General features: G+C 56.6%; 1 protein-coding gene across 42 annotated transcripts in view; it reads left to right on the plus strand.

Annotated features, from left to right (window-relative positions):
* The first annotated feature begins 310 nt into the window (after positions 1–310).
* Positions 311–21,441, plus strand: part of RIMS3 (regulating synaptic membrane exocytosis 3) — a 40,483-nt gene continuing 19,352 nt past the window's right edge. For 15 of the 42 annotated variants that reach the window (XR_014808602.1, XR_014808605.1, XR_014808606.1 and 12 more), the window contains exon 1: positions 311–606. The gene's annotated coding sequence lies outside the window, so the exon portion shown is untranslated. Of the gene's footprint in view, positions 607–2,900; positions 3,011–14,388; positions 14,526–16,226; positions 16,401–17,200; positions 18,665–21,441 lie in introns of those variants that run through there. The other 27 variants (XR_014808603.1, XR_014808594.1, XR_014808600.1 and 24 more) reach the window with 5 other exon arrangements.

Here is a 21,441-nt window from a genome sequence, read left to right on the forward strand (position 1 = left end):
GGTCCTGGGAGGTTCCCCAGAGAGAAGGAAGAGCAGACAGTGGTGGAGGTGGGGAGCGGGGCCAACCATGAGCAGGAGCGTTTTGGGGACAGTGGAGAGGCTCGGGGCGTCCTCCCCACCCTGCGCCTTCCAGGCCTTATTAGCACAGGTCGCCCCAACCTGGCAAACCCGTACTCCCCAGGTTCCCTTAGGCCCCGCCCACCTCCTCCGCTCTCCCGCCCCAGATGGCCCCGCCCCTCCGCTGGCCCCGCCCGCTCCCGAGGCCCCGCCCCCACCAGGCCCCGCCTCCCTCTTCGCCTCCCGCCAGCCGGGTCTCGGGCTTTGCACCCGGCGGCGGCTGAGAACGGTGGCGGCTGCGGAGCCGGCAGCGCAGGCTGGCGGAGCTGAGCTGCCCGGCCCGGTGGCGGGCGATGCCCCCGTGAGCCTCTCTCGCCGCCCGTCCCCGCCCCGCGCCCCTGCCCCTCGGAGTCCGCCACCCGCCTGGGACTGGGCCGCGCCTACCTCCGGATCCGCGGGGCGGGTCCCGGGGCAACACCTGCCCCGCCTTGCGGAGCCGCCTCGGCCAGCGGAGACCCCTCCCTGTCTGGACCCCAGGCCCACCTCTGGGTAAGTCTGCAGGCCTTGCTCGCCTGGGAGTGGACGTGAGGAGGGGGCTGCGGAGGTCTGGGGGACCACGGGGCGGGGGAGGGGTCTCTGGTCGTGAGGCGCCACGTAGGGATCTGAGTGTGCCGGGGGCTGGGGCTGGGGTACGGGGGCTCAGGGGAGGAGCACTGTGTGTGTGTGTGTGTGTGTGTGATGCCACTCGGGGGTGGGGGGGGCTAAGGTATGAGAAGGGAACCTTAGGTGTTTGGGGAAGCCCGGAAAATGGAGTAGAGGCCCCGGAGTCTTGAGTTCTTTACTGATGCTCAAAGCACTGGGGGCCCTCCCTGGTCTTCAACAGCGTTGCCTTCCGTGGCATTTTTGGAAAGTGCTAAAAATCCCTCCTGGAAAGAGAGCTGGAAGCCAGCCTGCCTTTCTCTCTCCTGCCTGCGCCCTGGCTGAGAAGCTGGCCACTCTTTTTTCCCAATGAGATACCGCTGTGTTGCCACCCACCCACCCAAGAAAAGGGATGATGCCCCCTCCAGCCCTAGGATTGGGGGAGGGGTGCTCTATGAAGCTGAGAAAGGCCATTGATCAATCCATGGTGGGGAGTCCAGGGTTCAGGGTGGCTTAGTATGACTCTTGGTGGGCCACCTGGGCCCCTCTCATTCAAGGCGAGATTGTCTTCGCCTGCTGGCCCCTAAGCTGCCTGGACCCCTGTCCTCATCACCTTCTCTGGATAACTCATTCCCGAGGAGTGGGTTTCTTCCCCGTCCGCCGGGCCTGGAAAGCCGGAGAAGGCCGGTAGCTCCTGAGGTCGCGAATGGCCTGGGCAACACCATACCGAGGCCAGAGAACAGGGGCACTGGCCTCTGCCACCTGGGGGCTGTTTGGATGTGGCCCTGTGAGGTGGGGGAGGCCGGCGAATGTCCGTGCTTACCCCCCACCCCCACCCTGCCGCAGGGGTGTTGTCTAAGTCTGGAAAGAAAGGCTGCTGTCCCTTTGGTCCTGTCTTCTGCCCGTGATGACTTCTTAAGTCTAGGATCCTTGAGATTGGGGCCTGGAGTGATGGGGAGAGGGCCTTTCAGGGCTAGGCCTGGTCACCAAGGGGTTAACTACCCAGCCCCACAGTTGCTGCCAGCCACCAATTAGCCTGTAATCAGGCAGCTGCCAACTGTCCCTGGGGGCATGTGGGCAGCCTCACGGGGCATCTCTGGTGGGAGTGAGGGGGGCGGGGGAAGGGGTCCTGGTCCATGCTCCATGCCCTTCAGAGCCTGTTTAGGGCCCACAGACCCCTTCCCTGCCCTCTGTGCCAGCCACCCGGCTTAGGGACCTCCAGCTCTGGGGTTTGATACCTTCCCAACCCTCTGCAGGGTTTGAAGCCAGAGTGAGGGAAACTTGGCTTCAAACCCAGGCTCTGCCACTTTCTAGCTATGCGCTATTGAGGAAGTCACTTCCCCTCTCTGAGCCTCCTTCACAAAAGCAGACCCACCTTCTAGGTCTGCTGGGAGGAGTAAACGAAATGGTGGATTTGGGCTGCTTAGCCCAGTGGCTGGCCCTCAGGGGAGCTCCGTAGGTAACTGCTGAACTCCTGAGCAACCCCTGTGCCAAGGAGCTGAGGACCCAGCAGGGCCCAAGGTCCCTTCCCTCGGGGCATGCGGGCTCAGGGTGCTGGGCACTGTCTCTGCCTGAGCTCTTCTCTCTCCCTCCCCCCTTGTGCTCACAGACACCTCTGGTCTCCGGACATAATTGGATTTTACTCTGTGGAGCTCAGGGCTGAGCTGCTACTTTCTGGGCTCGCCCTGTTCCTAACCGGGTACTGAGCTCTGGGGGGTCTGCCAGGGGTCTGGGTGATGCCTGCAGCTGCAACAGCAGCTGGCCCTTTAAGGAGGGAAAAAACAATTATCCGGCCCGGGCATTGCATCAGCTGGAGCCTGGAGGGTCCCTGGGGAAGAAGGGGCAGCCTGGTGGTTGATTTCATTAGTGCCATGTGAGAACTCTCACCCGAGCCTGCCCCACTCCCAGGTTGCAGCCTTCTCCCGCAGGCAGCAGCAGCAGCAGCCCCGCCCCATAGCCTCCCCAGCCCACCCGGGAGCTCCACCTTGGAGGACTCTGTGCACACCTATGACATGCAGAGGGGGGTATATGTAGGGAAATGTCTCACACTGGCCCTCTGCCGACCTGGGGTGCAAGGGATGCCTCCTGTAGCAGCATTTTGCTGACAGTCGGAGTGTCTCCCCTATTAGGGTTTGGCTGCCCTGGGACTGGCATTTTGTTGACCCAGGGGAGGGGTGACTTCTGCGCTGGTCTCTTGCCCACAGCGGAGCTGTCTCCTGCACTGGTGTTTTGCTGAGCCGACAGAGGAGCTGTGCTGCTTGGGCTGTGTGTGAGCCGAGGGCACGGGCTAGAAACCACTGCTCTCCCGTTGGAGGTGAGCTGGCTGGGAACAGTGAGTCACAGCAGCCTAGAGGATTCCAGGTTCTTGGGCACCAGACAGACCTGGGTTCAAATCCCTCATCCTCCACTTCCAGCCTCTGTTACCACCTCAGGTCTCAGACTCCTCTGGAAAGGAGGAATAATTTACACCCATACTGCCCCACCCCTACCTGGCAGGTACTCGGGGGATTGGTGTCATAATCGGATGTGCAGAACCCAGCCAGGACCGGCAGGTCGAGGGAGCAGGCTGTGTGATGATTCTTTTCTCTTTGCACATCTGGGCAGGTCACAGCTTGCGTTCAGGACACTCGGGTAAGGACAGAAGGGCTGGGAGGTGGGGGTGGAGAGAGGAGGCGTGCAGGGCCCTCCTGCCTCCGTTGCAGGACGAGGTGCTCAGACACCTGATGTTCAAGCTGTGTGTCAGGCAGCCCCTGCCTCCACAGAGAAGGCCCAGGGCAGGTAATGACACATGCGGCATGTGCTGAGAGGATTCAGGGAGGCTGGAGTGACGAGGAGTTGAGGGGGCAACGAAGAGGGGAGCCGAGTGTGCTGAGGCCTTGGCGATGTCGGGACAGGCTTGGCGTGTGTGTGTGTGTGTGTGTGTGTGTGTGTGTGTATGGGGGGGTTGGCAGCAGCGGGGAGAGCGCGGGCAGGAGCCAGTGCAGCCAGGCCAGACCTCCCTGGTCTATCCAGCAGGATACCAAAGACTTGGGAATCATCCCGAAACCAATAGCAGCTCTTAAAGGTTTGAAGCAGAGGAGGGAGGGTCTGATTTCCGGATGGTGTGGCCTCGGGTCTCTGGCTGTCAGGCAGAGCCTTTTCGGGAGTGACCTTTTGCCCTCTCGTACCCCTTCCCTGCGCAGCAGCCCCGGTGCCCAGGGAGTGGGTTGTTTATGTGGCTCATCCCAGGCCCTCCAGCTTTCTCTCTCTGGCCTTGTTCACCAAGTTCATCCCCTGGGCGCAGGTTCTCCCCAGGGAGCCGGAGGGCGGGAGGGCGGGAGGCGGGGCTGGGGCGCCAGGCAGGCCGAGATTCATCTCCCAGCGCTGCGGTTCCTGAGGTGCGCAGCCTCTGATGAAGCACACCTAGGTCTGCACTTAATATCCTGGGCTATAAAAGGCGGTGATGTTATCTCTCTGTGTCAAGGATAAAATGAAATCCCAGGTGGAAATCAAAACACCCCATCACAGTGTCAGTTGGCGTTTTAACTTTCTTGCGGGGGGGCGCTGACCCCTGCCCCGGCCAGGCCCAGGCACAGGGCTGGCCGCGGGTGGGGCAGGGCTGGATCCAAGATGCTGTGCGACCTGCTCCCAGACGGACCCCGCACTTGGTTTAATGTTTGCCTGTCCCCACTTTGAAATTATTCATAATTCTGAACAAAGGGTCCTGCCTTTTCATTTAGCCCTGGGCCCTGCATGTTATATAGCCCCACAGATTGGGCTGGGCTAGGAAGAGACAGGGCACTTCACAGACCTGCAGATGGTGCCAGGATGGAGGAGGTAGAAGGTGGAGGGCACGACCCACCGTCCCCAGGTGGGAGGGATGTTAAGAACAGTAAACATTTATTTACTGCGCCCTGTGCGCTAGGGTCTCTGCTAAATGCCTCTCATGCTCCTCTTCCAACAGCCCTGCGGGGTAGGCCCGATTATTATTTCCCTCGTTTAGATGAGGCAAGTGGGTTTCGGGTTCAAAGCCACACAGCCATCAAGTGGCAGAGCTGGGATGGAAACCCCGGCTGTTGAACGGGAGAGAGTGTGCATGCCTGGACCTGGGACGTCTTCACTAGGACGAGGCATCCCCCAGCCAGGTCCAAGGATAACTTGAGTTTGCCGAGGAGCAAGGAGGTGTAAGGCGGAGGAAGAGCTGTTTCACCTGGGAGGCGCCTGAGCCCAGGTGTGGTACTCGACCAGCAGAGGTGGAGCCAAAGCCCGCTGCCTCCCAGGGCTGAGAGAAGTAGCTTTTCGATTTCTCAGTCCTGATTTTCCAAGCTCAGTGCGCCTGGCCATCTGCCCCCGGGCCCTGCTGCTACCATTATTCCTCAGAGCCCCCCCCCCCCCCCCGCTTTGCACTGCGTGGCCCACTCTCCCCCCACTCGCAGGTAATCTCAGTACTTGGCATTAACATCTCTTCTGGGCTCAAGACCTGCTGGTCTGACTCCTTCCTTCCTGGACCACATTTAGATGTCTCATGATCAGCCTCGGGTCCAAACTAGGTCCCAGCTCCGCCTGCTGGCACCTGCTCTGCCTCCAGTGTCCCTAGCTCTTCTCTGCCACCACCATCCACCCACTCGCTCAAGCTGGAAAGCTGGAAGTTCTCCTGGACACCTCCCTCTCCTTCCCTCCCCGCACTCCACAGCTAGTCCTTACTTAGCAAGTCCGGTTGGTTCTCCTGAACATCTCTCCTGAGTTCATCAGTCGTCTCCCGCCCGCCCACCCCCCTGCCCCCTCCAGACCAGCATCAGCTCTCCCTGGACCACTGTGACAGCCTCCCCAGTGGTCTCCTTACGTTTCTGTTCTTGCCCCGCTTCCTTTCGTGTTTCGTGCTGTAGTCAGCGTGATCTCGTCTAAAGATAAACGTTTGATTGTGTCATTTCCCTGCTCAAGACCCTTCCAAGGCTTCTTGGAATAAAAGCCAAGCTACCTTTTTGGATCTTCTGTGCATTCTCCCTCTCCCTCGGCTGTTGGACTTTCATCCTGGAACGCCCTCCCCCTCCTTTCCTCTCTCCTTCAGATAGATACCCGCACCAGCGTCATTTTTGCAGAGAAGCCTAAACTGGAAACTAAACACCATGCCTCTGTGGGACCTCGTACTTCCTCGCCACACTCAACATGCTTGGCTTGCTTCTCTTTGTCTCTTTCTTGTTAGACCATGGATGCCACGGGGTCAGGAATCTCATTTGGCCTCAGCACATAGTAGGTGGACAGTGAGCTGTTCTGTGGATGAAAGGGGAGGATGAATCACTGCTGCAGCATCTTAGCTAGCCTCCCCGCTTCCAGGCCTGCCTTCTCCAACCCCGTCTCTGTTCAGCCCCAGAGCGATCTTTCTAAAGCTCAGAACTGACCCTGTCACCCCCTGCTACTTAAAATACTTCAATGGCTCCCCACTGCGGACAGGAAAGGCCTCGGCTTCTTAGCATGGGATTCAAAGCCCTTATGATCTGCTCCCGACGGACGGACGGACAGCCTCTCCAGCCTCATCTCCCCTGCTCGCTGCCACCCCACCCTTTGAACTCCCATTCCTCTAATGCATTAGGCTGTTTTGTGCCTCTGTGCGTCTACCCTTGCTGTTCCCTCCGCCTATAATGCCTCGTCACCCCTGCTCTGTCTTCCTGGAGAACATCCTTCAGTCTTCAAAACCAGTTCAGCTGCTGCCTTTGCTGCGAAGCCCCTGAGGACCCCTCCTGGTCCCCCCTGGGCAGCGTTAACCTCCCTCCCTCATCCCCATCCATGCAGACTCTGCATCTTTTCCTCCTTGTCTCCCGTTAAGCTGAGGTCTTCCGGTGCAGACACAGGTTTGTTCATCTTTGCGTCTCCAGCTCCCGGCTTCTCCCCTGTCTTTAATTAGGTCTTTGCTTATATACAGAAACCCACTCAAGCCAGCCTCACTAGTAAAGAAGGGTTTATTACGAGGACACAAGGGATTCCTGGGAACTAAGGAGCAGGAAAATCGTTAGCTTCTGGGAGGCGGGACCTGAAGCCCAGGAGAAACTGAAGCAGGCACTCTCTGTGCCTTTTTGGTTGCCTCCACCTTTCTGTCTCCACAGACTGGGCTTTCTCTTGCTTTTCCAGTCACTGGACCACCCATGGTTCCTGTATCGTGTCCCTAGTGCCAGCCATGTTCAGAGGTAGAACCCAGGGCATGGCAGATCCACGTCCAAACTTCTAGGAAAGGATCTGATTGGCTCTGAGGGGTTCAGCTGCCCATCCTGGTCCAATCAGCTGCAGCCTGCGAGGAAGGATCACAAAGTCAGACATGCAGTCATGGCTCTTGTTTATCATCTGGGCAAGTACTTCAAAAGACATCTGCTATAATTCTTGCAGAGCCAGGTGGACCTGGCCCCCGCCTTCCATCTGGACAGCACCTGGAGAAAACAGACCCGGCATTGTGATTTCAAGGGGAGTCTTTTGCTGGGGCAGCAGTGCTCAGGGCAGGCGCTGAAGGGCCTGGCAAATGTCATTCAGAGACCTGAGTGCAGATTTAGGGAGATGAGACCCTGATTTTCTCACCTCTCTATGGAGTGGAGAGAGGGGGAGGAGGAGGGCAAGAGCAGTCAGGACAGTTCTCTTTGCCAAAATCATGTTCCTCTTCTAAGACTCAACTCATTTCCTCTCCTCAGTGCAGCTCCCGGGATGCCCCCGCTCCTTCCCCACACCTGTCCTTCCTTAGTTCCCTCCGTTCTATTCCCTGTGCTTCCTTGGTGATGAGCGGTTTTCTGAGCACTTACTCTGTGTCAGACACCATCCACGTGTATTTTTTTTTTTTTCTTTTCCTTTTTAGGGCCGTACCCTTGGCATAGGGAGGTTCCCAGGCTAGGGGTCGAATAGGAGCTACAGCTGCCGGCCTCCGCCACAGCCACAGCAACTCGGATCCGAGCCACGTCTGCGACGTACACCACAGCTCACGGCAATGCCAGATCTTTAACCCACGGAGCGAGGTCAGGGATCAAGCCTGCATCCTCAGGAGGATCCTAGTCAGATTCATTTCCCCTGAGCCACGATGGGAACTCCGATGGGTGCTATTATTATCCACATTTTAGAGACAGGGAAACTGAGGTTCAGAGACATGACATTTACAGCCCAGGGACACACAGCAGTGTGACTCCAGAGGAAAAGTTCTTTTTTTATTTTTGCTTTTTTTGTGTATGTGTGGGGGGGCACTGCACATGAGGCAAATGGAAGTTCCCAGGCTAGGAGTCGGGAGAGCTACAGCTACAGCTAAGCCATAGCAATGCTTAACCCACCGAGTGAGGCCAGGATCCGGCCTGCGTCCTCATGGTTGCTAAGTTGGGCTCATCACCGCTGGGCCACAGCAGGAACTCCCCAGAGGAAAAGTTCTTAACTTCAGCTACTTACTTCCTTGCCAGTGGGCTTTGGAGGCCCCTGAGGGCCTCAGGGGCAGAAACCAGATTCCCTTCCTCTCTCTGCCCCACCGCCCAGCCCGAGGCCAGCACAGAGCCAGGGCTGCCGACTATGAGCAAGATGGTTCAACTAGAGTAGAGAAGGCATCCGCCTGGAGTTGAGGGTCTCCTCCTCCTGGACCTGCCTGTGCAGCCGTGTGATCCTGGGCGAGCCTCTTAGCGTCTCAGAGCCCGTTTTCTCATTCAGAAACGGGCCTGGTCATTTCTGCTGCGGGGCTCACATCAGGTGGTGGGTGTAGGACAACTGTAAATAGGAGAGCATTGAGCGATTTCTGAGGATTATTATTACAGAATCGAATGTGGCAACAGGGCACCCGCTGGCCCCAGTGCCACCCAAGCTCCCACAGGAGGCGGGCAAGCCGAGAGCTTCCTTCCCAGTGTGGGCGTGGTAACCTCAGAGACCCGAGATGACTTTCAGGGGCTCATGGACCTGTCACTACATGACACAGGTTCACACCGTGAGAAAGTTGGTTCCCTTTCCACTCTGTCAAGTCCAAGGTTGTCTCAGAGAGAAAGTGCCAGCGCGTGCCGATGTGTCTGTAACAACTTTCCAACACTTGCCGCCCTTCCTTTTAAACAGAGGTCTTGATTGGCAGCTCCGTGTCCCTTAAATTTAATAATATAGCTTTGTTTTCACTGTGTTTATTTTATTGGTATTTTCTAATCTTAAAAGTGGTACTGGCTTTCCATTTATAGTGGTAACACAAAGTTTCTATTTAAAATAAAGGTGTTTAAGTTAGAAGCGTCCATTTCAAGAGCATGAATGTTGGGCCGCACAGGTGTGTGGAGACTGGGCAGAAATCACTGCGGACACAGTGTCGCGAGGACGATGCAGAACTGGGGAGCTGCACGAAGATAGCAAGGATGTGGACCTGGCCTCTCCTTAAGTCCCTCCACCTCCCTGGAGAACTGGGGGTCTCTTTCTGCTGTGCCAGCCTGCTCCCCTCTCTTTGCCTCGTGCCCCGACTTGGGTTTCTTTCAGAGAGGCCCGCCGTGATTGTCCTGTAGATGGGAGAATGTGGGCCGCTGTCCTCCAGCTTGTTGGGGGGGGCTCTTGGAGCTGGGGTGTCCAGACGGGGTAGGATGTCTGAGGCAGGGCTTGGACACTCCTAGGGGAAGCAGGAGCTGCAGACTCCACATCCTCCAGGTCTCCATGCATGACATGGGCCTCAGAGCCCCCAGAGGCCGGCGTTCAGGGAGCGCCGAGGCTATGGGAGCCACGGGTGAGGGTGGAGCTGTCCCTGGAGCCTCATGCCCCAGAGCCCGGAGCCCAAGGACAGCGAAGCCAGGAGGCTTTGGGGTCTCAAAGGTCCTGTGCTCTTTGCTCACCCCCCTGCCACCTCTTTGTGCCGCCAACTGCCTGCCCCTGGAGGTTGGGCAGCGACCCCAGGAGGCCTCAGAGGACACACAGAATTTATCCAGAGGGCCCAAGACCAGGGCCAGGTGGGCAGGAGGGACGTCCTGTCTGCCCCTCACCAGTCCTGCATCCACAGCGGAAGGACAGGCCTGGGCTCCAGGAAGGAGGGTGGCCTGGGTGGTGTAGGGTCTGTGCTTGTCTGTCCATGGTGTGTGTCCAGAGTCTCTGTGAAGGCATACTGTGTGTGCGCACTCACGTGTGCATGTGTGTGTGTGTGTGTGTGTGTGTAAGAGAGAATTTATATGTACGCGTGTGCACGCTGTGGTGTGCATGTGTGTCCGCGGTGAATATACTTGTGAGTGATGTGTCTGAGGGTCGGTGTGGGGGACGCTCTGTGCCCTGTGAGTTTGGGCGGGTGTGGCACAGTGTCAGGTGTGTGATGTGCACGTGTATCTGTGTGTCCTATGGGGTGTGCGTGTGCTGTGCGTCTAGGTGACTTGTACGCTGGGTGAGGTGTGTATTTTGCGTACGTCATCGTCTTTGTAGATCAGGTGTCCGGGTGGCTGCATGCAGGTGCGCGGCATGCACTTAGGGCTTTGTGCTCTGGAAAGAGTGCAGGGCCATGTGTGGGGAATTCGGGGCACATTGAGGGCAGGGTCTGAATGGGGGCGAGGGCGTGCTGGCTTCCCAAGAAGGGTCCCCAGGGTGGGTGGCGGGCGCTGTGCAGCGGTGCCTTCTGGCCCGATGCGAGGCTGGTAACAGGAGCCCCTTCCCCCATGAAATATTGATCCGGCCTGGAGGCTGCCCTGGCCCAGCAAGAGCCAAGCGGGGAGGGAGCTGGGAGTCCGGCTGGCTGCTGTCCGTGGTGCTGCCACGTCTCCCCGTGGGGCATCAGCGCTCAGGCTGGGGCAGGGCTGGGAGGGAGAGAGATTTTCTCATCCATCAACACCCTCAGCAGGGTCGCTGCCTCTGAGGATGAGCTGGCCTGTCCCTACGACCTGTCTGTCCGTTCCACCACCCCATCCAGGAAGAGAACAGGGACCAAATGAGTCTGAAGTGGGGATTCAGCATCCCTCAGGGCCAGGGTTTGCCTGGCACAGCCCAAATTTATACTCAGGGTTCTGCTGTGATTGTTAGCAGTGTCTCTGCTCACTCTGGAAATAGTCCTGGTTGGATGATACATTGTGTGCTCTCCACACTAAGGCTTCGCTCCAAACACCTCTCCCCTTAGCTTCTCTGCTCTGCCCCTGGGGGTTTGGCCAGTGTGTGTAAGTGCTGTGTGTGTGTGTTTACAGGTGGGGATACTGTTCTTCCTGTGCTTGGGCTGAGCTAGAGTAAGGGCTTGGGAGTCTCAGGCACCTTGGGATCTTGCTGCAACCCAGATCCTCCCCAGGGGATCCAGCCCCCCTTCTGCTTTCCATTCACGCTGGGCTCTTGGTTAGGCCTGTGCTTCCTTTGCCCGCCTGCATCCTGGGCTGTGCCAGCCTCTCCTTGGTCTCCAGGACAGAATGAGGTCCAGGTTGGCCACCTGTGCACTCCTGACGTCTTCTCTGGGTTCTCCCACTTTTACCTGTTGGTTCTCCTTCCTTTAGCGGATTCTGTTTCCCTCCTGCTTCTAACTGTGGTGTCACCTCTCGCCCTTTCCTCACTATGTACCTGTCTCAGGTTCTTCCCTTCCTTTCCATACCCTGCTTTTCCCTCCGAGAACACACCGAAATCCTGCCCGCTCACACACCACTCTCCTGAACTCCAGGGAATCTGCTTCCCTGCCCAGTGCGTCCCTCTGGGAGTTGCAATGTTATCTCAGATTCTTCATATCTGGGATGGGGACTCATGTTCCCCTAAAGCCAACTTTTCCCTCTGGGACCTCAGGCTTTGCTGATGGCACCTGTCATTCTCCACCCTCCCTGTCAATCACGTTGGAGTCTGTGCTTTTATTTCCTTTCTCCAACTTTGTCCCATTGCTAACTCTCAGCAGTCCCTTGAGCCCGCGCCTGACTCCTGCACTCCTTCCACTGTACTGTCTGAAGCGGTGTGGCCCTTCTTACCTGCCTCCTGACTGCTTGCTCTTCCTGCTGTCAGGCTTTCCTCTGATTCTGCACTGTGCCCGACTGATCTCTACAAAACGTTACATCTGAGCCATGTCAGGATTAAAGCCAAGCTTCTTAGCCCTGCATTCCGAGCCCATCACTGGCTGTTCCTAGCCTACCCTTCCAGCCGTCTCTTCCACAACGGCATCCGCCTCCTGCTCCAACGGCGCTGTTCTGTTCACCAGCCCCTATCTCAGCACTCTTTTTCTCTGGACCTTTCCAGTAAGTTCCCACCTCTTTCCTGCCGCTTGTACCTCTCCCAGTCCCACCCCTGTTTGGAGGCGCTCTGCGAGGCATTGCTTCATGATGCGTTCTCAGGTGTCCCCCTCCTGGAGTGCTCACTCGTTCTGCAGAACAGCCAGAGTATTTCGTCTTTACCTCTCAGCGCTTTAGGTGGTCCACAGACCAGCAACGTGGGTATCACCTGGGAGCTTGTTGGAAATGCAGACTCTCAGGTCCACCTTCCCGTGACTCAGGGCATCAGGATCTGCCTTTCAAAAGATCCCTGGGGCTCCATGTGCACATCCGAGTTTGAAAGGCACAGGCCAGCGCATCCGTTCAGGGCAGCGTCTTGCTCCTCCTTGGGAGCGGCCTTCAGCCCCAGGGTGTTTTCCACTGGGTTCTCAAGTGCCAAGTCTAGCAGCCCCTGTCAGGCGACAGCTGCCACATCTGACCGGATCCCAGGAGCTGTGGGGGGCGGGGGTGGGGAAATGGAAATGGCCCGGAAGCGTGTGTACTTGGCCTGGATGCTTCCACGTGAATCTATGCCCCTCGAGGCCCCAGAGCTCAAGCTCTGCAATCCGACTCTGGAAAGCACTCTAGCGACACGAGGAGGACTCCATGGCTCGGTTAAGACAATTATCAGCGATAGAGCAGGGCTTCTCCCTCTTCACAACGCACACATTGGTGGAAACGCCTGTTATTTGTAATGTATGTTTTGAAAAGAAAAGTATGTATGTTCGTTTTTCTTTATGAGAGCATTAATAGTTTCTAAAGTAGTAAGTTTAGAAAACACAATATGTCACACGAAGAAAATAAAAATGACTCACAATTCTCCTATCCAGCTATAAATAACATTACTTTAATGTTTATTTTAGATCACCCTTCATTCATTCAGCAAAGGAATGAATACAGTGCCCTACTATGTTCCAGGCACTGAGGATTCAGGATGAAGAAGGTGGCACCGCTCCTATTTTTAAGCAGTGCACAGCCAAGGCCCGGGGGTGGGGTGGGGGGGGCCCTGGATGAGTTAAGACCAGCACTGTGCTTGTTTCCTAGGATGTAGCTGTCACAAAGTACCACAAACCTAAAACTGCTGAAATCTATTGTCTCACAGCTCTGGAAGCTAGAAGCCTGACACCACGGGGTCAGCAAGGTTGGTTCCTTCCGACGGAGGCTGTTCCTTGGCTGCCTCCTGGCTGCTGGGGACAGCTGGCAATTCTTGCTGTTCCTTGGCCTGTTGCTGTGTCGCTTCAATCCCTGCCTCATCCTCACATGGACTGGCTTACGCGCCACCTCTGTCTTCTCATGGCTGTCCTCTTGTAAGGACTCGTCCTGTTGGATTAGGGACCCGCCTCCTTCGGTCTGACCTGGGTAACCAATCACGTCTTCAGGGACCCTCTTTCCAAATAAGGTCTCATTCTGAGATAGCAGGGGTTGGGGCTTCAGCGTATCTTTCTTTTGGGGGGGGCAATTCAACCCATCACAGGCAGGGGGCAGCACAGGGTCTGGGGGAGCAGGCAAGGGGAACGGAAGCGCATATGACATTCCGATGGGGACTGAGCAATGAGCAGGGGTTAGCCTGCAAAAGCGCCACCACACAGACGTGGGGTCCTCAGCTGGGAGGGTGGGTGTGGGCCGGAGAAGCGCGTTCCAGGCTGACTGACGGCAGGCGGGGGGATACCTTTGAGGACTCGAAGGCATTTGAGTGTGGAGGCGCCAGTGGGCGCAGGGCCACTTTGCTTGTGGGCCTGGGGAGGGGTTTCTGGCTGCTCCTGAAGGGACTCGGGAGCTGCGGGAAGCTGTCACGCAGGAGGAGTCACTCTGCCCTGAGAGCCTCTCTGCCCAAGGCTGAGCCATCTGGGGGCTGCGTGGTTCCTCTCTGAGCCCAGTCGTGAGGGAAGGTGCGGGGCCGTGTCCGCAGGAGCCGCCCCCCCTCCCCGCGCCCCCTGGGCTTCGAGAAGACACACAGCAGCCCCTGTTCCGAAGGACGGCCTGGCTGAGCCCCCAGCGAGCGGCCCTGAGGCCAACGCGGACAAGCCTTGCCTTTGGGATCCTCCTTCCAAACTGGAGACAGGGCTTACAGGGCTCGGGGCCTGCCTCAGCCTCGGGTGTCCTGAGTCCTTGGAGTCTGGGGGACACGGGTTGGGCCCCCTGACTCCCTGCCCTGCTGTGAGGACTGTGTCTGAGGACTCGTCCAAGGCAGGTGCAGGGCCCACGTGGGCCCCTGAGGCCAGAGGCCCCGACGCTGGGGGCGACCCAGCTGTGTCCCGCAGGGGCGGCGCTCTCAGCACCCCGCTCTCCTGAGACGTCGGGCTTGTTGCCCCGGTATCAGGACCCAGCCTATCTGGTGTTCAGCCGACCCCCTCCCACACCGTCAGAGGGCCGCCCCTGTACTGCATGTGATGGGAGAGGCCCCCACCCGCCCAAGGCTGTTGGTACCCCCTTGTCCGGCCTGGGTAGGCCAGGCTGGGTGGAGGAGAAGTGGGTCAGCCTGGTAGCCATGGTGACAGCAGCTGCTCCCTGCCAGCCTTCTCATCTCCTGGCCACGAACCTCATGACGAGCTCCTTTGTCCAGCCTGTGGGGATGGGGGCCCGGAGGGTGAGATGGGGGGCGGGAGTGTGTATGAGTGTGCTTGTGTACAAGTTCACATGAGCGCCTGCTCAGAACTGGCGTGTGTGCCTGGCCAAGAGCACCCACCGATGCGGGTAAGACCCTTCCCACCGCCCTGCCCAGTGAGGGGCGAGACTCTGCCTGCCCCTCCAAGCTGGCCAGGGGCAAAGTGTGTGTCTGTGTGTGTGTGTGTGTGTGTGAGAGAGAGAGAGAGAGAGAGAGAGAGAGAGAGATTGCCTGTGGCTGTCGTTGCAGCTGCCTCTGTGTACTCGTGTGATGAGTCTCTTAGGGGTGTGTTTGCATGTGATTGTGTCTTTAACCGCCTGTCATTTGTGTGGGTCTGCATGGTGTGTGATCACACATTTGAAGTTCTGTATGCTGTGTCTCCCTGTTTTGTGTAGCGTGCACGAGCGAGCCTGGATTGGGGAAGACAAACGTCAACACGACCGGGAAAGGAGCCGGCAGAGCGCCCCCCCACTCCAGCTGGGGGGCTCCCTGGGCCCAGCTTATCCTTTCCCACCACGCACCAGCTCTGCCACCCGCCCGTCTCTCCCTGGCGGGGGGGCGGGGGAAGGCTAGAAACCAGGGAACCCTCCCCTCTTGTGGATGCAGATAACATCAGTTTGACCTCATGAGCTGGTGCTTATCCGCTGGTGAAGCAGCAGTGTGTTAAGAGGGATTCTGAGCTTAAGTCTGGCCTCTGGCATGGGTGCAGATTGGCGCAGGTGATGTGGAGGGCTGCCCTGGTGCTGGATCAAGGTTACAGCCAGCAGGGGTCACAAATGCCAGGCCTGGCATCCACCAGGGCAGGGGTTGGGGGCAGCTGGGTGTTGAGATGCTGGCAAGGAAGAGGACAGCCTCTCACTTGAGAGGTGCAGGGACCTAGATCCCTCGCTTACCCTGGACTCTGGGTGGAACCCCTGGGGCTGGCGCAGGAGGTGGTCCTGTTGGCCTCCGAGGCCGCCCGTGAAGTGGTTGCACCTGGTGTGCCGTCCAGACGAAAAAGCACTAACACCTGTGCTAGTGCCATTTACAAGGCGAGATATGAATCGTAATAATACAGCTGCCCAGCTGAGCATTTAATATGTACCAATCCTTATTTTCGTAATATTTCACCTGAGAATCCCAAGGCAGGTATTATTACCCCCACTTTAGAGATGAGGAGCCGTAGCTTCCGAAGGTTAGTTAAGGAAATTGCCCTGCGTCCTCCGGCTTGTTAAGCGGCAGATCTAGGTTTTGAACGAAGTCTGTCTGCTTCCAAAGCTCATGCTTTTAGTCGCTGTGCTTTCTTGTTCCTCATTATCTCATCGGATCCCCAGTCCAGCCGGGAGAACAGGGCTGGGTCCGGTGGCAAGTAGACTCATGTTATAGAAGCTGATGACCAGCTCAGGGTCACATGCTGGGGGGGGGGGGGCAGGTGGAGTCAGGAGGCGGTCCTCCCTCCCCCCTCCTCTGCTCATGCCACAGAGTGTCTGGGGGGGGGGGGGACAAAGGCCGCATTGGTCAGGGAGAGAACAGAGGAGGGAAGAATAGGACCTGGATCTCCTTAGCAGTCAGCCCTGGGGTGAGTCGCTTGGCTTTAGCATCAGCGATTTAGCACTGAAGGGCTTAAAGGCAGATTAGGGGACCCAGAAGTTTAGACAGTTTTATAAAGGAGGAAACAGCCTCAGAGAGTTTGAATGCTTTGCTCAAGGTCACACAACCAAAGTCTGCCTTTTTACTCCAGAGCTACTGGAAGCCCGGGAGAACAGATGCTTCTCCAAGCCCTTCCTCGAAGCTTCCCTTTTTCCTTCCAGACGCTTATCACACCGCCTCCTTCCGGGAGCTCCCCTGCTTGTCTTCACCTCCTTTCTTCACAACTGGTGTCTCAGAAGTTAACAGAAGGCCCATGTAAATGCCCCAGGGGTGTGGTGTTGGGGAGGGGCGCAGCCCCCTGTGATGGGAGCACCAGGCTCAGATTCATCGGTTCGGTGAGTTGGGTTTTCTTGGAGGTGAGAGGTAGGGAGGAAGCACCTGACAGGTGATGTGGGACCTGGGAGTTAGGAGACTTGGGTTAGAGCTCTGGGTTTGTCCACAACTTTCTGTGTGACTGTGAGTGTGTCTCTTTCCCATGCTGAGCCTTGATTTCCACCTCTGCAAGATGAAAGGCTCAGGTCAGAATAGGGAGGCAAATGGGTTTGACTCCATGAGCTGGTTCTCATCAGCTGCACTATGTTAAGAGGGATTCTGAGGTTAACTCTGGCTCCAGGGAGAAAGCGAGATGGATTCGTGATGCCTGCCGTGGGTAGGGGATAGGGAGGGGTGCTGAGAGCCTTAGTCATTTGCCATCCCTCCCAGCCGAACAGTCCATCACCCTGGGACAGATTCCTTGGTCCTCTCTGTTGAAAGTGTGGATAGCTGGGTGCATCTTGGGCGTGGAGCCTCACTGCCTTTCAAAAGGGCTTCATTGCTTGGTAGACCCGTGGTCAGGATGACCAAGGTGGTCAGGCAGAGCCCAGAGTCCTGCTCTTGTCAGGACTCGGGAGAGGGTTTGGGGGAGCCCTTAGGGTACTGAGACCCCAGGTAGAGGCCACACCCTGAAGACCAAAAAGAAAACACGAGGCTCCTTCCTCGGGGAGCTTGGAAGGGGTCTGCTGGCATGGGCTTGGCGGGAGTTGGGGGGGCCCGTAGCCCTCCTCCCTGGAGCGGTGGCCAGGCTGCAGCCATAGACGCTGCAGTAGTGATAGATGCGAGTCAGCCGGGAGAACTTGCGAGTGAGGTTTCCATGACCCGCGGAGATCGTGGGAGGGCTTCCTTCCAGGGAGGGCTTCCTTCCACCGGGAACCAGGACCTTTCGGCTAGGAGAGGGACAGCCCTGCTCAGAGGCAGGGGGTGGTTGAAGTGACTCTGGTGGAAATTGATTTAGCAATCATTTAGAATCCCCAGCATGTCCAGCGCTGTGCTCTGTGTCTTGCGGGCCCCTCCCCATTGTGCCTTTGTCTCCCCCTGCAGCCCCTTCCCCTCCCTGCGGTCTGATGGCTTGAGGGGGTGGGGTGGGCTTGCTGTGAGTAGGCCCCCGCCCTCCTCGTGGCGGCCGGTGGTCCGTTCTGACTGGCTCTCGGTCTTGCTATCCTTGAACTAGACTGGCTGCCAGAGAAGCACCCAGAGCCTTGATTCTGAGCCTGCCGCCACCGAGTGCGTTCATCTCGGCTCTCCAGTCGCAAGGACTTGAGAGCTCACCTCGTGTGACCCTTCCTTTTACACACAGATGGGGAACCCAAGCCCAAGACTGTCCCACAAAGAAGCTGCATACTTTCGAATCCCACCTTCTGCTCCTGAGCTCGCCTGGGGTGCCCTACCCAGGCCTTGGGAGGAGGGGCCAGACCCTAAGGCCCTGGGGTTGCTTCTGTCCCCTTGGGGATGGCCTGCCCCGCTGGGCTCTCCTAAACATCAGCTCTCCAGGCCCCCTGGGTGATTCCTGCGTGGTTAAAGATGAGAACATGGCTCTGTTTTGTTTTGGTTGTTTTGGTTTGTTTTTTTCTGGGGCTGTGTCCATGGCAACTGGAGGTTGCCACAGGTCACACCTGTGCCACAGCAGTGACCCGAGCCGCTGCAGTGCCAATGCCAGATCCTTAACCCACTCCAGCACAGGGGGACTCTGAGAACATGGCTCTGGATGGTGCAGAATCCTGGATGTCAAACCCTCTGCTTGTTGTTTCATGAGGAAACAGCCCCTGGGTTGGCAGGGTCAGGAATTTCGTCCCCTGCCCTCTTTCCTTCTCCGCCCCCCCCCCTCCCCGGGAGCAGTGTTCTTGAGCTTCCAGGGTTCTTCCCTTTCACACCGGGTGCTCCAGCTGTGGTCTGAGTGGCACTGTGCTACCCCTCAGATGCTCCTGGCAGCTGTGGGAACCCGGGCCGGAGGGGCTTTCTCATCATAGATGCTTTTTTTGCAGTTTTCTCAAAGAGCCCGGAGACACAGGGCAAAGCCTGAGCAGGAGGGATGGGCCCCCACATCTGAGTGAGCCCTGGTTAAAGGAGCGGGGGCTGCTGAGCGCGTCTGTCTCTTTGTAGAAACAGGAGATCTGGAAACAGGCGTTTTCAGGTCCAGGCCTGGCCACTTTCTTGGCTGAGTAGCATGGGCAAGGGCTTGATGTCTCTGAGACTCTGTTTTCTTACCTGCAACATGGAAACAACCACCCACCTGACAGAAATACTTGTAAGGCGTAAATTAGGCTTATGCTGTAACTGGTCCAGGGTACCTAAGCCTCCTCCCACCGTCCACCAACAGGCCATGCAGACACCCACCAAGACACACCAACTGGCCCTGGAACTGGAAACTGAAGCGGTCCTCATAGGCGCGGGTCCAGGGGCACTTTCCATTAGCCACGAGGCTGACAGGAGATAGATGGAGAAACACAATCCGAGCCTCTGCCCGTGTCACAGGAACAGTCCAGACAGCTGCAAGGAAGGCGCATCCCACCATCAGCCCTCATTTCCCAGGCCGGCAGGAGCCGTGCTGACCAGGAGCCCAGGAGGCCATTCTCGCCATCTGGGAACCGTCTTCTTCATCCGCCCGAGTAGTGCCTTCCCTTCCCACCCCCTCTTCCTCCCCTTTCTGGGACCTTTTGGATGGTCAGATTCCCTCAGGGTGACAGCGCCCGAGCCCTGCAATGGGAAGCTGCTCTGGGCGAAGCGCTGGGGGCCAGGACCGGGCTGGGAAGGGCCGGACGTGGAGCCTGGGGTGCCCCTCTCTCCTAGGCTCTGCCTGAGCCTTGGACCTTCAGCCAAGTTGGAGAGGCCAACAGCAGGAGATTCCCCCCCCTGCACAAAAGAGAGAGCCATGGGCAGCTGCTGCCCCTCTCCCCCGAGTGACTCCCGGCATCCTCTGTCCTCGTCTCCAGCGCTCATTAAATATTCAACTCTAACTAGTCACTCACTGTCTCTCCTCCTGGCCTGGAGGCTTTGGGAGGACGGGACAGTCAGCCTGGCTCACGACTGTTTCCTTGGCACTCAGTACTGGCCTTGGGTTGTTAGGAGTTTAGCTTTTTTTTTCTTCCTTCACCTTTTTCTTAATTTTATACTCAGAGAAAAATATTTTTCCGAAGTATGTTATTAAATAAAATGACCCTTAGCATGAATATAAGTAATAGTTAAAACTTTGGGAGTTCCCGTTGTGGCTCAGGGGGTTAAGAACCTGACATAGCGTCCGTGAGGATGTGGGGTGTTTTGTTTGTTGTTTGTTTTTGTCTTTTCTAGGGCCGCTCCCGTGGCATATGGAGGTTCCCAGGCTAGGGGTCGAATCGGAGCTGTAGCTGCTGGTATACACCACACCACAGCAATGCAGGGTCCAAGCTGAGTCTGCGACCTATACCACAGCTCAAGGCAACGCCAGATCCTTAACCCACTGAGTGAGGCCAGGGATCGAACTCTTGTCCTCATGGATGCTAGTTGGGCTTGTTAACCACTGAGCCATGACAGGAACTCCGAGGATATGGGCTTGATCCCTGGCCTCACTCAGTGGGTTAAGGATCCAGCGCTGCCACAAACTGTGGCATATGTCACAGATGTGGCTTGGATCTGGTGTTGCAGTGGCTGCGGTGTAGGCCAGCAGCTGCAGCTCTGATTCGACCCCTAACCTGGGAACTTCCATATTGCTGCAAGTGCAGCCATGAAAAGAAAAAAACAAAGAAATTTGGGATCATCTGTCATCATTTTGTTATGTATAGAACTATCAAATTACTATGTTGTGTACCTGGATCTAACATAATATTATAGGTCAGTTACACCTCAACTTAAGCAAATGCATAGATAAAACTGTAATTGCTTTGATTATTTTAAGACATCATCTTGCCAAATTCTATAAGAAAGCCTGTTAGAATATTGATTGGGACTGCACTGAATCTATTAATCAATTTAGGGATAATTGACTTTTTTTTTTTTTAGGGCTGCACCCATGGCATGTGGAAGTTCCCAGGCTAGGGGTCAAATTGGATCTGCAGCTGCCAGCCTGCACCACAGCCACAGCCACAGCAATGCTGGATCCTAGCCACATCTGAGACCTACACCACAGCTCATGGCAACGCCAGATCTTTAACCCACTGAGCAAGGCCAGGGATCGAACCTGCATCCTCATGGATACTAGTCAGATTTGTTTCTGCTGTGCCACAATGGGAAGTCCATAGTTGACTTTTTTTGTGTGTGAAATGGCTTTTTAAAAATTGAAGTGTGGTTGACATATTATGTAAGTTATGGGTGTACAGTATTTTTTTTTTTTAAGTGCTGCACCTGCGGCATATGGAGGTTCCCAAGCTAGGGGTCAAATCAGAGCTATGGCTGCCGGCCTACACCACAGCCATAGCCATGCCAGATCTGAGCTGCATCTGTGACCTACACCATAGCCCACGGCAATGCCAGATCCTTAACCCACTGAGTAAGGCCAGGGGTTGAACCCGAAACCTCATGGTTCCTAGTCAGATTCGTTTGTGCTGCGCCAGGATGGGAACTCCAGTAATTCACAATTTTTAAAGGAATACTCCATTTATAATTATTATGAAATATTAGCTATATTCCCTTTAACTATTTGTTGAATGCAGCATTAGAGAGTAAATTTCCATCCTTTGGAAAGGAATTGGACAATATGCTCCAAGAATCATAAAAATGTTTACGCCCCCAGTTAGGTAGGATGCTTTTGGATGTAGCAGAGAACCCTGATTCCAACTGGCTTAAGCAGTGGAAAACGCAGTCTCACATAACTGGAAGGCCAGAGAAGGAAGGCTCCAGGGTGGCCTGAGGTCCCTTTTGTCCCTGTGCATACTACCCTCAGCAGTACTGACTTCATCCTGGGCTGGACCTTGTCTCAGGAGAGGTTTTTGTTTTGTTTTTTTCTTTTTCCTTTTACAGCCATACCTGCAGCATAGGAAAGTTCCCAGGCCAGGGGTTGAAACAGAGCTGCAGTTGCCAGCCTATGCCACAGCCACAGCAACACAGGATCCAAGCCACATCTGTGACCTATGCTGTAGCTCACAGCAACAC

Source organism: Sus scrofa, chromosome 6, assembly GCF_054392235.1.
Source record: "Sus scrofa isolate SSC_HxYL_T2T_F1_AM1 chromosome 6, Sscrofa_HxYL_maternal_Yorkshire_Landrace_v2.0, whole genome shotgun sequence".
NCBI lineage: Eukaryota > Metazoa > Chordata > Mammalia > Artiodactyla > Suidae > Sus > Sus scrofa.